The sequence below is a fragment of the Macrobrachium nipponense genome, chromosome 6, assembly GCF_015104395.2.
Source record: "Macrobrachium nipponense isolate FS-2020 chromosome 6, ASM1510439v2, whole genome shotgun sequence".
Taxonomy (NCBI): Eukaryota; Metazoa; Arthropoda; class Malacostraca; order Decapoda; family Palaemonidae; genus Macrobrachium; species Macrobrachium nipponense.
In genome coordinates, this window is record NC_061108.1 from 118035606 (window position 1) to 118048105 (window position 12500).

The 12500-nt window shown below is 36.6% G+C and overlaps 1 protein-coding gene across 1 annotated transcript in view; it reads left to right on the top strand.

Moving 5' to 3' along the window:
* Positions 1–12500, top strand: part of LOC135216044 (gametogenetin-like) — a 255490-nt gene that overhangs the window by 55145 nt on the left and 187845 nt on the right. The window contains exon 2 of the mRNA XM_064251006.1: positions 3986–4237. The gene's annotated coding sequence lies outside the window, so the exon portion shown is untranslated. The remainder of the gene's footprint in view (positions 1–3985; positions 4238–12500) is intronic.

Below are 12500 nucleotides of genomic sequence, written 5' to 3' on the forward strand. Positions count from 1 at the left end.
GAAATTCAACTTACGTACAGAAAATGAGAGTAATATAAAAATCTACATTCTCAATGTTCATGTGAGCGTTACGCGTTGTCATTCACAAATTCTTGTACAACGAACTCGGAGCATTAGAAAAAAATATTTATGTCATAATTTGGATACCTGCAAGAATATGTTATGAAAGTATTTTATGATAAAGTGTCAAGAATGACCTTTGTTTGATGTATTCCATATGCTATAATTCATCAAATCAGTGATTAAAATATTCAGTGTAAGTATAATCTTTTCATATATTAGTACTTTAAAAACAATTTTATAAGAAATTGACTTCACCTGTGAAATATCACTGTTTATAAAATCCCATGCAAGGACTTTGATTATTATGTATCCTGGCCAAAATTGTTCAGGAATAAATAAACACGAATATTTCGTTTGAACAGGTGAAAAGGACAGTGTTTTTTTGACCGCTTATGCGAAAAATCACATAGAATTGACAGGTCCAGCAGTAGCATGATTAAAGGATGCAATAATATTGCTCAAGAAACATCTTAGGAGTTCCGTTCGTGCAGCTAATAAGTCAAAATAATATTTATTAAGTCCATGTATCCATACTCTTGGTCCAGTTTTGCGAAAGGAAATTGAAGTGAGAAACTCAAGATTATATCAGTAATTCATGCTAATGTACTTAGTCTTTCCTTGGTTAAGCAGGTGCTTCAGTTAATCCAAGACATCTCTTCCTTATGTGGAAATTAACCTCAGCGTAATTACATTGTATGCACTAAGATACTTTTATATTCCTTTAAGGTTAGTTGTTTTGACAAAACCTGGATTTTCCTTTATAATTTTTTTTTTTTTTTTTTAGAGTTTGGTTGAGAATGCTTTATAGGCAACAAATCATGCACGCCATTGTTTCATTTTTCAAGTAGCCATATACTATGGTTATATTATACACAATATATATATATATATATATATATATAAATATATATACATAAATATATACACATACATAAATGCATAGATGAATACACACATACATACAAGCAATAAATTACATGTATGTATGTATGTATGTATGTGTGTATGTATGTGCATGTATGTATGTATTCGTGTCATTTATCTGACACCTAAAACCCTTGATTTTCTGCCCTACAAAAGGTAAACCGTAGAAGCCAGGTATCCAAGCATGGGCATGTAGCAGTGCATGACTTGACTTCATAGAATTGACTCAGCTAATGTGGATCAGTCACTGACACATTGGTGTTATAGAATCCGTTAGCAGACACCCTGAAGGTTTAATTCACCTCGCCATGTCTCGAGGCTTTGTCGTTAATAGTAATATGTGATGATTTTATATAAGGGTCTGACGTAGTGTACTACGTGTGTTCGTAGACGCCAAAGTTGATTTGTTGTTCAGTGTTCTGTACTTCTTGTAATGATGCTGTGGCTAGTACATCGTCTGACGTTAATTCACCAGTAAATTATGTTTACAATACAATGAGCCAGTTACATCGTTATATTCCTTATAGTAAAAGACAAAACAGCATACATTCCTGCTTACCGCATAACAAAGTGTAATGCAGCACCGTAATATATATTATATATATAAAAAAACGAAAAACTGGTCTTTGTCTCAAAACTCAACCTGTATTTGTTACAAAGCGAACTTTTCGTCGGTCTTCATGGCCTTTTTTTTCAGGTGTGACATTCGCATTAACCAAGAATAAAGTGACCTGAGGCGATATTGCACTCTGGCGATCACAGTTAGACGGCGACCACTTGCGGTATGCGACCAGTGAGCGCTAAATCAAGGTCGTAATGCCAGAGCGTCATTTGTCGTAATGAGTGTTATTGACAGAGATATATATGAATTTTAGGTGTCGCCTTTCTCAGACGTGTAAGTTGCTCTTGTAAGGTTAATCTTTAAGACGGTCGGAATATCGTCATGTTTTTGTTGGCTCGTAAGTTAATTCCACCCGTTGGGAAATTCGTATTTATATACTAGTTCATTCCCTGTACAACTTTTGCTAGGGGACGTGAGGAACATTCTCTCTCTCTCTCTCTCTCTCTCTCTCTCTCTCTCTCTCTCTCTCTCTCTGACGTATTTTATTTACACAAAATATCTTTGCTAGCGTTTTGTATGAACTTTCTTATTTAATAATAAAAAGAAAATAAGATAATAATTATAGCCCGTGACTTATTTATTTTCCCAAACTATCTTTGCTAACGTCATGTATAACATCTTTCTTATTTAATAATAAAAAAAAATGAATGAAGATGATGATCAGAGCCCGGAAGAAAGGGTCGGATTGGTAGCCAAGTCAAGGCCTTTGCTTTTTTTAATAACAATGCCTAAGCAAACTCCACTTATCATTCGATTAGTAAATTTAAACAACAATGGGTCTGGTCAGAGCTTGGATTGGTAACCGGTAATAAAATGCTGCAGGCGTTAGCACACTAGTTTCCCGTACCATTACTGACCCTTGCAACGAACTTGCGTGATCCTGTGTGAGTGAGAGTGTTTGAGATTGAGGCCAGAGAGCTGATAATGATAATACGTTTATGAGTGTTTCGGATTGAGGCCATTGAGCTAATAATAATAACATGTTTATTGAGGTGAAAGTGTGTGTGTGTGTTTGTGTGTGTGACCGGAATGTAGATTCGTCAATCACTGAACAACAATGATAGTGAACCTTGACCTTCTACATATTTATTATTTTATGATGCGTGATCGAAAGAACTGATGGACTTTCTTCCATATTGGCCTTGTTGTTTAACCTTTATAATTCTCTTGATAAGTTCAGACAATATAATCTGTAATCACAGTTCACACACACACACACACACACACACACACACACACACACACACACACACATATATATGTGTGTCTGCGTAAGTATGAATGTCTGTATCGTGGGTATATTTAGTTTTTCTTTAATCATAAACACTCGTTTTTTCCTCTGAAATGATTGATTATAGATTTTACAGTTATTATGCGATTCATTGTCTTCTCAGAAAAATATTTCGTTCGTGCGGAGTCATGTAGTTATTGCGTCAGTGAGTGAATCTAAGTAAAGGAGTGATTCTTATTATATACATACTACTATATATATATATATATATATATATATATATATATATATATATATATATATATATATTGTGTGTGTGTGTATATATGTGTGTGTGTGTGTGTGTGTGTTAAATATCACCTTACAAATATTTCCCCTTTAGAGGGTATGCCTTGGGAATGAGGTTGCTAGCCCCATAGCCTTCCTGACCTCAGTAGACCCTGGTGCCCGTATGTAGCAAGTTGAACAGAAGCGATCCACGGACAAGGCAAACGTGAGGCGAGTGGGCACTTGATCAAGAAGCCCAAAATTGTCCCTTCCAAAAATTAGGCTTTGCCAGTGTCCCAACCCTAAGACTTATACATATATATATATATATATATATATACACGTGTGTATACACACACACACACACACACACACACACACACATATATATATATATATATATATATATATATATATATATATATATATATATGTATATACTATGTATCCCTATGTATGGTTGTGATTAATAAGAAGTTTGTTTATACGACGCTAATTCATCGTATTCACTCATTTCTGTTAGTCCAAATTTGAACTAGCTTCCGAGTCGATTACTGATCCTAATTCAAAGCCACGAAGGACAAACTGATAAAAGTCAGAGTTGAGCATAAACGCAAAACTGCTAATTTTAATTCTTATTGAGGTACACGTTTGCTACTTTTCTCCACTTGAGTATGAAAGGAAACAAATAATTGCCTGCAATTCCAGAATGAAATTTGTTTAGTTTAAATGATTACATACAGCTCTGTTAATTGGAGAGTGCAAGGAATGATATCAGTATGAAAGAACAAGTTGCGTGTCCAACATGAGCGCCGATCGACCTCAATTTTCTGCCATTTTATCCTATTACCTTTAACAATCCTTTTGTCTCTTTCCAGGCAAGTCCTACGTTGCTGAAGGACTGGAGGGGAAGGCAACCATCCAGCCAGCCACGGTGACGTCGAAGCTTGAGGCCAGTCTCGGCCCGAGGAGGAAGGCTGGGCCGCCATTAAGAAACCACCCGCGGGACAGACACGCAGGACGCCTACGGGTATGATTGCCGGGCTTCGTAATATCCTTGGCAGGTTGTTCAGGCAGCCGGCGACTGTACTTGGTCATCGTGTTGCCCTGAAGTCAACGCGGAAGGAATGGTAAGTCATGCTAGCTCTTTTCACTAATTATTCTAACAAGTACCTTTGCTGCGATGACATTACTGCTGTGATTTGGACATTGTATTGTGATGAGGGGTTTTTCCTTTTTGTTCGCTAGATAGGAAGTGGGGGACATGCTTTGTAATTTTGCTCTTGCCCAACCATTAAGTCTCTGAGGGTCTCGTCGAGACAAAACTGCAAATAGGATTATTCGATTCGAGAGACGTCAATAGATTCAATGTCGCATTCTATATAAAGATGAAAAGTCCACGACTTCGCATTCTATTTATACCATCAACTTGTCAACTTGAGCTGCGAATCTTTGCAGTTGAAGTGATCTACCGTTCAGATAGTCGTAGAACAAAGTGAACATTTATAAACTATGCTACTTAATACATGACCGCGGACTTTTATACAAAAAGATAAGCTTGTTTCTGAAGTAAAGTCTTATTTATTTCTCTCATCTCTTGACATTTTAAATCAATAATTCCCCTAAAATTAAAGTACAAATTCGTTACTACTTCTATCGTCAGTTCGATTTCGTGAATTTTCGCCGTCTTAATGTTTTGCTACCATACGTTTAATTTAATCAAAATCCATTCTTCTAAAATAAGAGGAGAACTTCAACAGCACGTTCTCCGCACCAGTTCTCCAAGTTCTGTATCGTTTAAAAAAAAAGATGCGCTTTAAAAGATTGAATAACACACGAGTTGCAGAATCCATGCAGAGGGAATGGCCGAACAAAAAACTGAATGAGTCGCAAGTGAAGGATTTGGAGTGAGACACTTCTTCTTGCCGCCAGAACATATAAGATGGAATAAATGTCTGGATTCTCGACCTGGTTCTCACCTCCGCTGGTGCAAAAACAGGGGTCGTAAACGATGGATGCTGCTAATCGTGGACGATTGTTTGAGTGTTTGGCAATCCGCTGACTTAGCCTTTTATTATTATGGAGTTGCTTGTGATATTGCGAAGATTCGCAGGATTTGATTTTTTTTGTGTAATTCATTGTTTTTTGTAATTTTTTTTTTGTGACCGATCATTATTTTTTCGGGGTGGGAAAAATTGTGGAGTGCTTTGTCTTCCTCTTTCTCGTTTTCTTGGGCAGTGATTATGTCTTTTCTCGTAATGAAATCGTTGAGTACCTCTCTCTCTCTCTCTCTCTCTCTCTCTCTCTCTCTCTCTCTCTCTCTCTCTCTCTCTCTCTCTCTAATTTGCACAGGGTCCTTTTTTATTTACGAATATCTTGATTGGTCCCAGTCTTTCTGCCTCTTATTATAGAGCAAATAGATATGAAATACAGGAATCAGTGTAGACGAAAATAACGTGTACTCCAAGGCATTTGACATGATTATTTTTCAATGTATCTTCCCATTTTTTTTTTCATAAGAGTGAACCAGATTTATTATCTTTATCCAAAAAAAAACTCGAGTAGTGACACACACTTTCCGAGAAAAATCATTCATAGTTTCAATGAAGCTCAGGTACCTGGTATTGCGTCATGCTTTTTTAACGCGCTCTAAGGATCAGCAATCATCAGTTCTGTAATCGGTCTTTGACTGCTTTGGACTCTGTGGCAAGGGAATGCTGAACTCAGTGCTGTTTTTGTTGCTGGTCTTGCTATTATTATTATTATTATTATTATTATTATTATTATTATTATTATTATTTCTCTGTTATTACAACTGGCGAGTTGCGCCGATATGATTCATCAGGAGGAGTCAATTAAACTCATGCTCGGATGATACCGAGAGAAACGTTGACCACTAGAAGAATACTAACCCCAAAATCGACTTATAATTTGATCTATTTGTTTATTGACTGTGATATATTATTATTATTATTATTATTATTATTATTATTATTATTATTATTATTATTATTATTTTGTTGAAAGGATGGCTGCGTTGCGCGTATTGATTTTATATTATTTTATTATTTATTTTGTTAAAGGACCCCGGCCGCGTTGTGCGAATTGATTTAATATTGCTTTATTAAAAAGTTTCTCTTATAATGCGCCTTTCTTGCATGTCATTATTTGTCAGTAATTGGCTAATGTTCATATTTGGGATTTTTATTATTATTATTATTATTATTATTATTATTATTATTATTATTATTATTATTATTATTATTATTATTCAGAATTCGAACGCTGTTCCCAGTGACTTGAAATTCAAGCGTCTGAACAATAAGGTGTTCGCTGGAAAGATATTACAGAAAATAACTGGAAATACAGAAACAATAGGTCCGCTATTAGAAAACAAAGAGAAATCCCTATAATCCTCCTTTTTCTTCAAGTCGGTGGGTCGGTTGCTTCCCCCTGCTTGAGATCTATTTTCCCCATCTGTCCTGGACCAAATTAGGACATGAACCTGTTCGTCCTGCCGATTTTTAAAATGTAAAAATGTCAGTATTATTCGTCCGACCAGTACGCGTTGATTTCATAAAGGCTACGTTCTTTACAATACGCTCAGAATTACTTTGTATTTTTCCCTTAATATCCTCGATTTTTATCGCCTATTATATTCACTATATTATTTTAGTGATAAGAGAGGCGCAGTATTTCAGCATCGTGCTTAATTATCGACGTAGTAACGAGTTAAATACTAGTCATGTCCAAATCTAAAATTTGACCTTCACGCATTTTCCGGACACCAGGAGACGTACTGAACGTACCCTTTCTCGTGTACGTCTGCGACGTAATCTTTGCAGAGTAATTAACGATGATTGGGGGTTTATTGACCTCATTGTCTTCTCTATTAATAATTATTGTAAGATTTTAAAACTTGGTTAATGATACATTAAAAAACTATTATTATTATTATTATTATTATTATTATTAAATTAGAACCTTCGATATTTATATCTCCAAGTTATTATTTGCCTGGCACTGTTACAGCAGATAGTAGTAGCAACATCAGCAGTAGAAGTATTGGACATCGTAATATAAACTTTAGCGTCTTTGAATATCTACCTACAGAAAAACTCCTATCCATGTTCAGATTACTGCAAACGCATCTTTGAATGATCAGACAGTTCAAACTATCAAATTGGCCGCCAGTAAATTTGCTATTTTGTTACCACGTCCGACGTTCTTGTCTTCAGCCATGTTGCTTAAGTGTCATGCCGACCTATGACCTGTTTGTCCCAGTTTGGGATATTGTTGGGTTTGGTGGTTCCTTCATTGAACCTCTTTTCATTTTGGGACTGATTAAAAGATTGTTTCGAAACCACCTTGCCTTTATTTTTTTCTGCCGTGGGCGTTCAATCTGTTCAGAAGCGACCTTCCTGTCTTTTGCTATAGATGCTGTTCTGGTACTCCTATAATTTATTCGAATAATCCCGTAGAGGAGGGGTAGCGCCGTCAGTGAATCTTACGTGGTGCACTGTAGGCATGACTTAAGGTTCTTTGCAGTGTCCCTTCGGTCTCTGCCTCCAACCCCTTTCATTCTTTGTATGCTACCTCCGTTCATATTTCCTTTCTTCCATCTTACTTCCCTCCATCTCCTAACAGTTGTTTCATAGTGCAACTACGAGGTGTCCCTCCTGTTACACATTTAACACTTTCCGACTCTTAATTTCCCTTTTAGCCTTGAATGACCTCATAGGTCCCAACGCTGGTCTTCGGCCTAAATTTTATGTTTCTTTCCACTTTATTAATTCGAATTAAAGAATCTCTAGAAACAACGACCAGGTTCCGATTTCCCGTATCCACTTCAGTCTTGGACAAGAGTGGGGGGGGGGGGGTGTCCCCACCCCCCTTCGGCCTTTGCGCAGCAGATTCGGAAAATTCGACGTCGACGTAACTTTGCGCTCTAGTTGTTAAAAGGAATGACGTTCACTTTTTGACGCCGCATCAAGTCTTTTGTTTACAAGAATTCGGCGTTGATTCAGACACCAGTTTTTTGTAATGGCTAAAGTGATGGTGGATGAAAGTGTATAATAATTGTGATACCAACAACAAAGGCTTCTGTGTTTTTTTTTTTTTTTTTTTTTAACTTTTTGGGCACCAGTGGCCTTTGGGCAGTCTGGCATGAGTGCAGGGAAAAGTCTTAAGAAGAAAATTCGTAAGTGCTTTAAATGTTTATGACATCTCTGAATCGTTCCAGACGACATGATCTACGACTGAAAACTGAAATAAAACAAATAACAATACATATAACCGATAAATAAAAACAAAAACAAATGAAAGAAAAAATAAGAAGGAAGGCAAAGGGTGAATAAAACAAAGATTGAATATATTTGAATATGTTTTTTGTTTTAATGCTTTGTTTATTTTTTCGCTCCTAGTCGTTGGTTGAGCTGTATCCAATTGTTCTTCGTTTTTATATCAATTTTTGTTAACACTTCGAATTGCCTTTAGACACTATTTGTGTTCTTGTATGATGTTAAGCCTTTTTATTCGTGCATTTTTCAACGGAACTCTTTTTGAAGTTTGAAAATGACTCGCAAGCGAGTCAAAACACTGCAAAAATGAAAGTGCTCTGGTTACTCGATGAGTTGAAGTTCATCATTTCATTATTATTCAAAATGACCTCACATTCTTCTGGTACAAGCTAAAAGGTCATTGGCCTCCTAAGAATCCTTTCGGAGAACCGGAATAAACCAGAACGAACAAAGGAAATGAGAGCAGGAAATAAACTAGATACAAGTAAAATCAGCAACCAACTCAAAAAAAAAAAAAAAAAAAAAAAAAAAAAAAAAAAAAAAAAAACTCAGTTATCTTGATCAATCCAAACACACAAGCATGCCGCTTTTGAACTTGATAATCCTTAATATTGCCAAAAGGGCTTTTACTAGTTTCACAACAAAGAAAACGGTGACCATTAACACTGTATTTGTCCATAGCTTTTCGTCAGGGTAAAGAAGAGTGGCAGGAACTGTCTAAGTAGTTCAGACTCGAACGGTAAAAAAATAAAAATTTTGTAAAACTGTGAAAATAGAAAACGTTTGAAGATGTTGTACACAATAACTTTCATTGATGGGAACAAGGAAATCACCTCTCTAGGCAATTTGTCTTAATGAAAAAGGTTTCAGACGTCAGCTTGCTACATCAACAAAACAGTGGTAGAACGAAAGGTCTTACAACCTTTTGTCATTAATAATATCTTCTTATTTGGTACGGATAGTCTTCCGAACAGTCGCTACCGTTTTGGCAGCATTAGATCCCTCTTTAGAGTTGCAAAGGGTTTGAAATATTTCCTGTCAATGGACTGTTTACTGAAATGAAAATAAGCTGATCATATGCTTTGAGAAATATCGGGAGCCTCGGTATCTATGTTTATCGAATACGGATCTTGTTAGACCTCAAAAATTAAATGGGATATTGTTAGTTTCATCACTTGTTTCAACATTGCAACAAATTTCTTTTCCAAATCCCTCTGTCTTTTGCTTTATTATGCGATTAAATTAAACGAAGACAGAGCACCCTTTACTTGTTTTCCCACATATTTTGCTGTGGGTAAAACATGAGGCTAAGAACTGGTTTCCTCCACTGTTCATTTCGCTTCTCCTGTTATAGATAACATCTATTAAACATATGGATGACTGACAAGCATTGAAATCGATAAACGGAAAATGTAGAAGCACGAGGAAGAGTGTAATCTTTACGGAGTAATGGGCAGATTTCCAGAAGCAAGTTCCAAGTGAGAACCGTCGCCGCCCTGGCCCCAGAGCAAAAGCAACTGGCTACTTACGGTGGCCCAAGATATCATCATATTAATGCAGATTATACCCCTGGCTATAGTTAACGTTTGAATTAAAGTCTTTGGCTATAGTTAGTGTTTGAATGAAAGTCTTTGGGTATAGTTTGCCTTTGAATTAAGGCCGTTGGTTAAAGTTGGCTATCGATTTTGAAAGCCTTTCGGCCATTGGGCGAAAGAGGAACGAAGAAATGCGCACGTCACTATCGTAAATATGATGTTTGGTGTCATCTTCTTACCTATCTCGGAAGAAGAAAGAAGAAGAAGAAGAAGAAGAAGAAGAAGAAGAAGAAGAAGAAGAAGAAGAAGAAGTAGGGTATTGTAACGGGTTCTCCCAAAACATTCTATGTCATTATTGGCATTCCCAGTCTTGAGAGAGTCCACACCATGTAGGTTTTTTTTTTATAGAAGAATTCCATGGTCATGAAAAATGAGTTTCAGAAACATCTTTGTTGAAGTTGATACCGGTGATGATAGGTCAGTGTAACATGAGTAGGCATCACCATGGTTTTTAAGCTAATTTTACCCGAAACTAGCTTGAAATTAAGTTGCCCGTTTTTTCTCACAAGTCCTGTCTGTGTGTTCGGGAGTTCTATTATAATTTACTTCCTGAAGGTGAAATCGTCCGTCTCTCTCACGAGACGGGTTTGTGATATCGTAGACAATTCCATCAACACAGTGTTTCTGCCTATGGGCAGCTTTACCCGTCTATTATCTTGAATATATGAAATGGCATTTGCTGTTCATGAGAGAGAGAGAGAGAGAGAGAGAGAGAGAGAGAGAGAGAGAGAGAGAGAGAGAGAGAGAGAGAGAGAGATTTCGGTCTTCTGTAAAGGGAGCTTAATATTCTCCATTGTCAATCTTTTGACATAATTTTCTGTGCATCGTAAAAAAAAGAAAAAAAAAACCTCTTAAGTGCGTTGTTTGAACTGAAAGTTTGAGCGCACTTCTGTTTATCAAGTATAAATTTTCAATTATTTAGCTGTTACAATGTTATCCCTCCTCTACTGTTTTCTCTCACCTTGTGAATCCCTTATTCATACTACTCTCTTGTTCTTTTGTTTTCATGTTAGGATTTGTGAATAATGTCAGAGAAGTTAATGCTTATCTCTGAATATTGTAATGGTCAATCATTACAAAGCATGATTTTTAATGAAAAGGCTGAAAGCTTACTGGGTAGTATGAGGAAATGTGTGAAAATGGACATGACATCACAAAGATAACAAACCTCCTAATAAAAAATTCACCCGAATTCAGGAAATACAGAGGAAAGCGTTAAGTTCCTGCACGAGTGATTAGATTGAATGACACAAGATTCCGGCGGCCTTCCAGGCAGTACCCTATGTGCTTTTCCCAATTAATTTCATCAAAGCTGTATCATATAGAAGTGCTCTCTCTCTCTCTCTCTCTCTCTCTCTCTCTCTCTCTCTCTCTCTCTCTCTCTCTCTCTCTCTGTATTTATCACGGGGATTCTGGTTGAATGATAAATTCTCAGACTGATATATATGGGTGATCCAGGTAATGTCCTCCGACCCATGAGTGCAATTTATCATTTCAAAACTGCCTTTTGGTTCTCACGTAATTCACATATTATTCCTAAATTATATAAGAGACAGTGGAAGTCAGTTGACGACTGTTACTCCCAGATTCGCTTTCAATTCACTATTTTTATCGATAGTGAATATGAAAGATTATTGTCCATCCTTATGTATGAAGTTTACATTTTGTTTTAAGTTTCTTCATTTATTGTTTTTTCTTTCGATTTTTTGAGCATGGTCATTTTATGCAGAAGCTCGGATTGCGAGGTAATGAGCACTTATAAGATTTTTTTTCTTGCGCTTTCTGGAAAGATTATTGTCCATCCTTGTATGAAGCTTACATTTTGTTTAAGTTTCCTCATTTATTGCTTTTTCTTTCGAGTTTTTAATTATGGTCATTCTATGCTGCAGAAGTTCGGATTGCGAGGTAATGAGCACATAAGAAATGTTTTTTTTTTTTTTTTTTTTTTTTGTTTTTTTTTTTTTTTTTTTTTTTTTTTTTTCGCTTTTTGGATCATAAGAATGAATGGTTATCATTCAGTTTATCGGAATCATTCTTCAGCCGTTCGCACACGTAGTAAATTTCCTTTCCAGATTACACGCATTACGGCTAATACTGGCATTCGGACGCATTACGGTCGATTACCTGTCGCGATGACAGGTCACGCCACGATTTACGACGGTGGACCAATTGTCGCCATCAGTAACAGCCATCGGTCGTAATACATTGCAAGTGACTGGAAATGACAGCCTGGTTCTTTTATGAGGATTCTTGACGAGCAGATGGCATTGCTGACCGAAGCAGATTGACCCGAGGTGACCAGAATAAAAGACCCGAGGTCACAGCTGATTGTCGGTGCTTTGTTTGCACAGGAGCACGTTGCATCTTACTTTGAATATGACAAGTGCTTTATGTACGTTAGGTTAGGCATATCTTAAGGCCGTTGGTCCCGTTGCTGAATAACCACTGGTTCCATGCAACGTAAAAACACCATACAAACAAACAAACAATTGGTTACC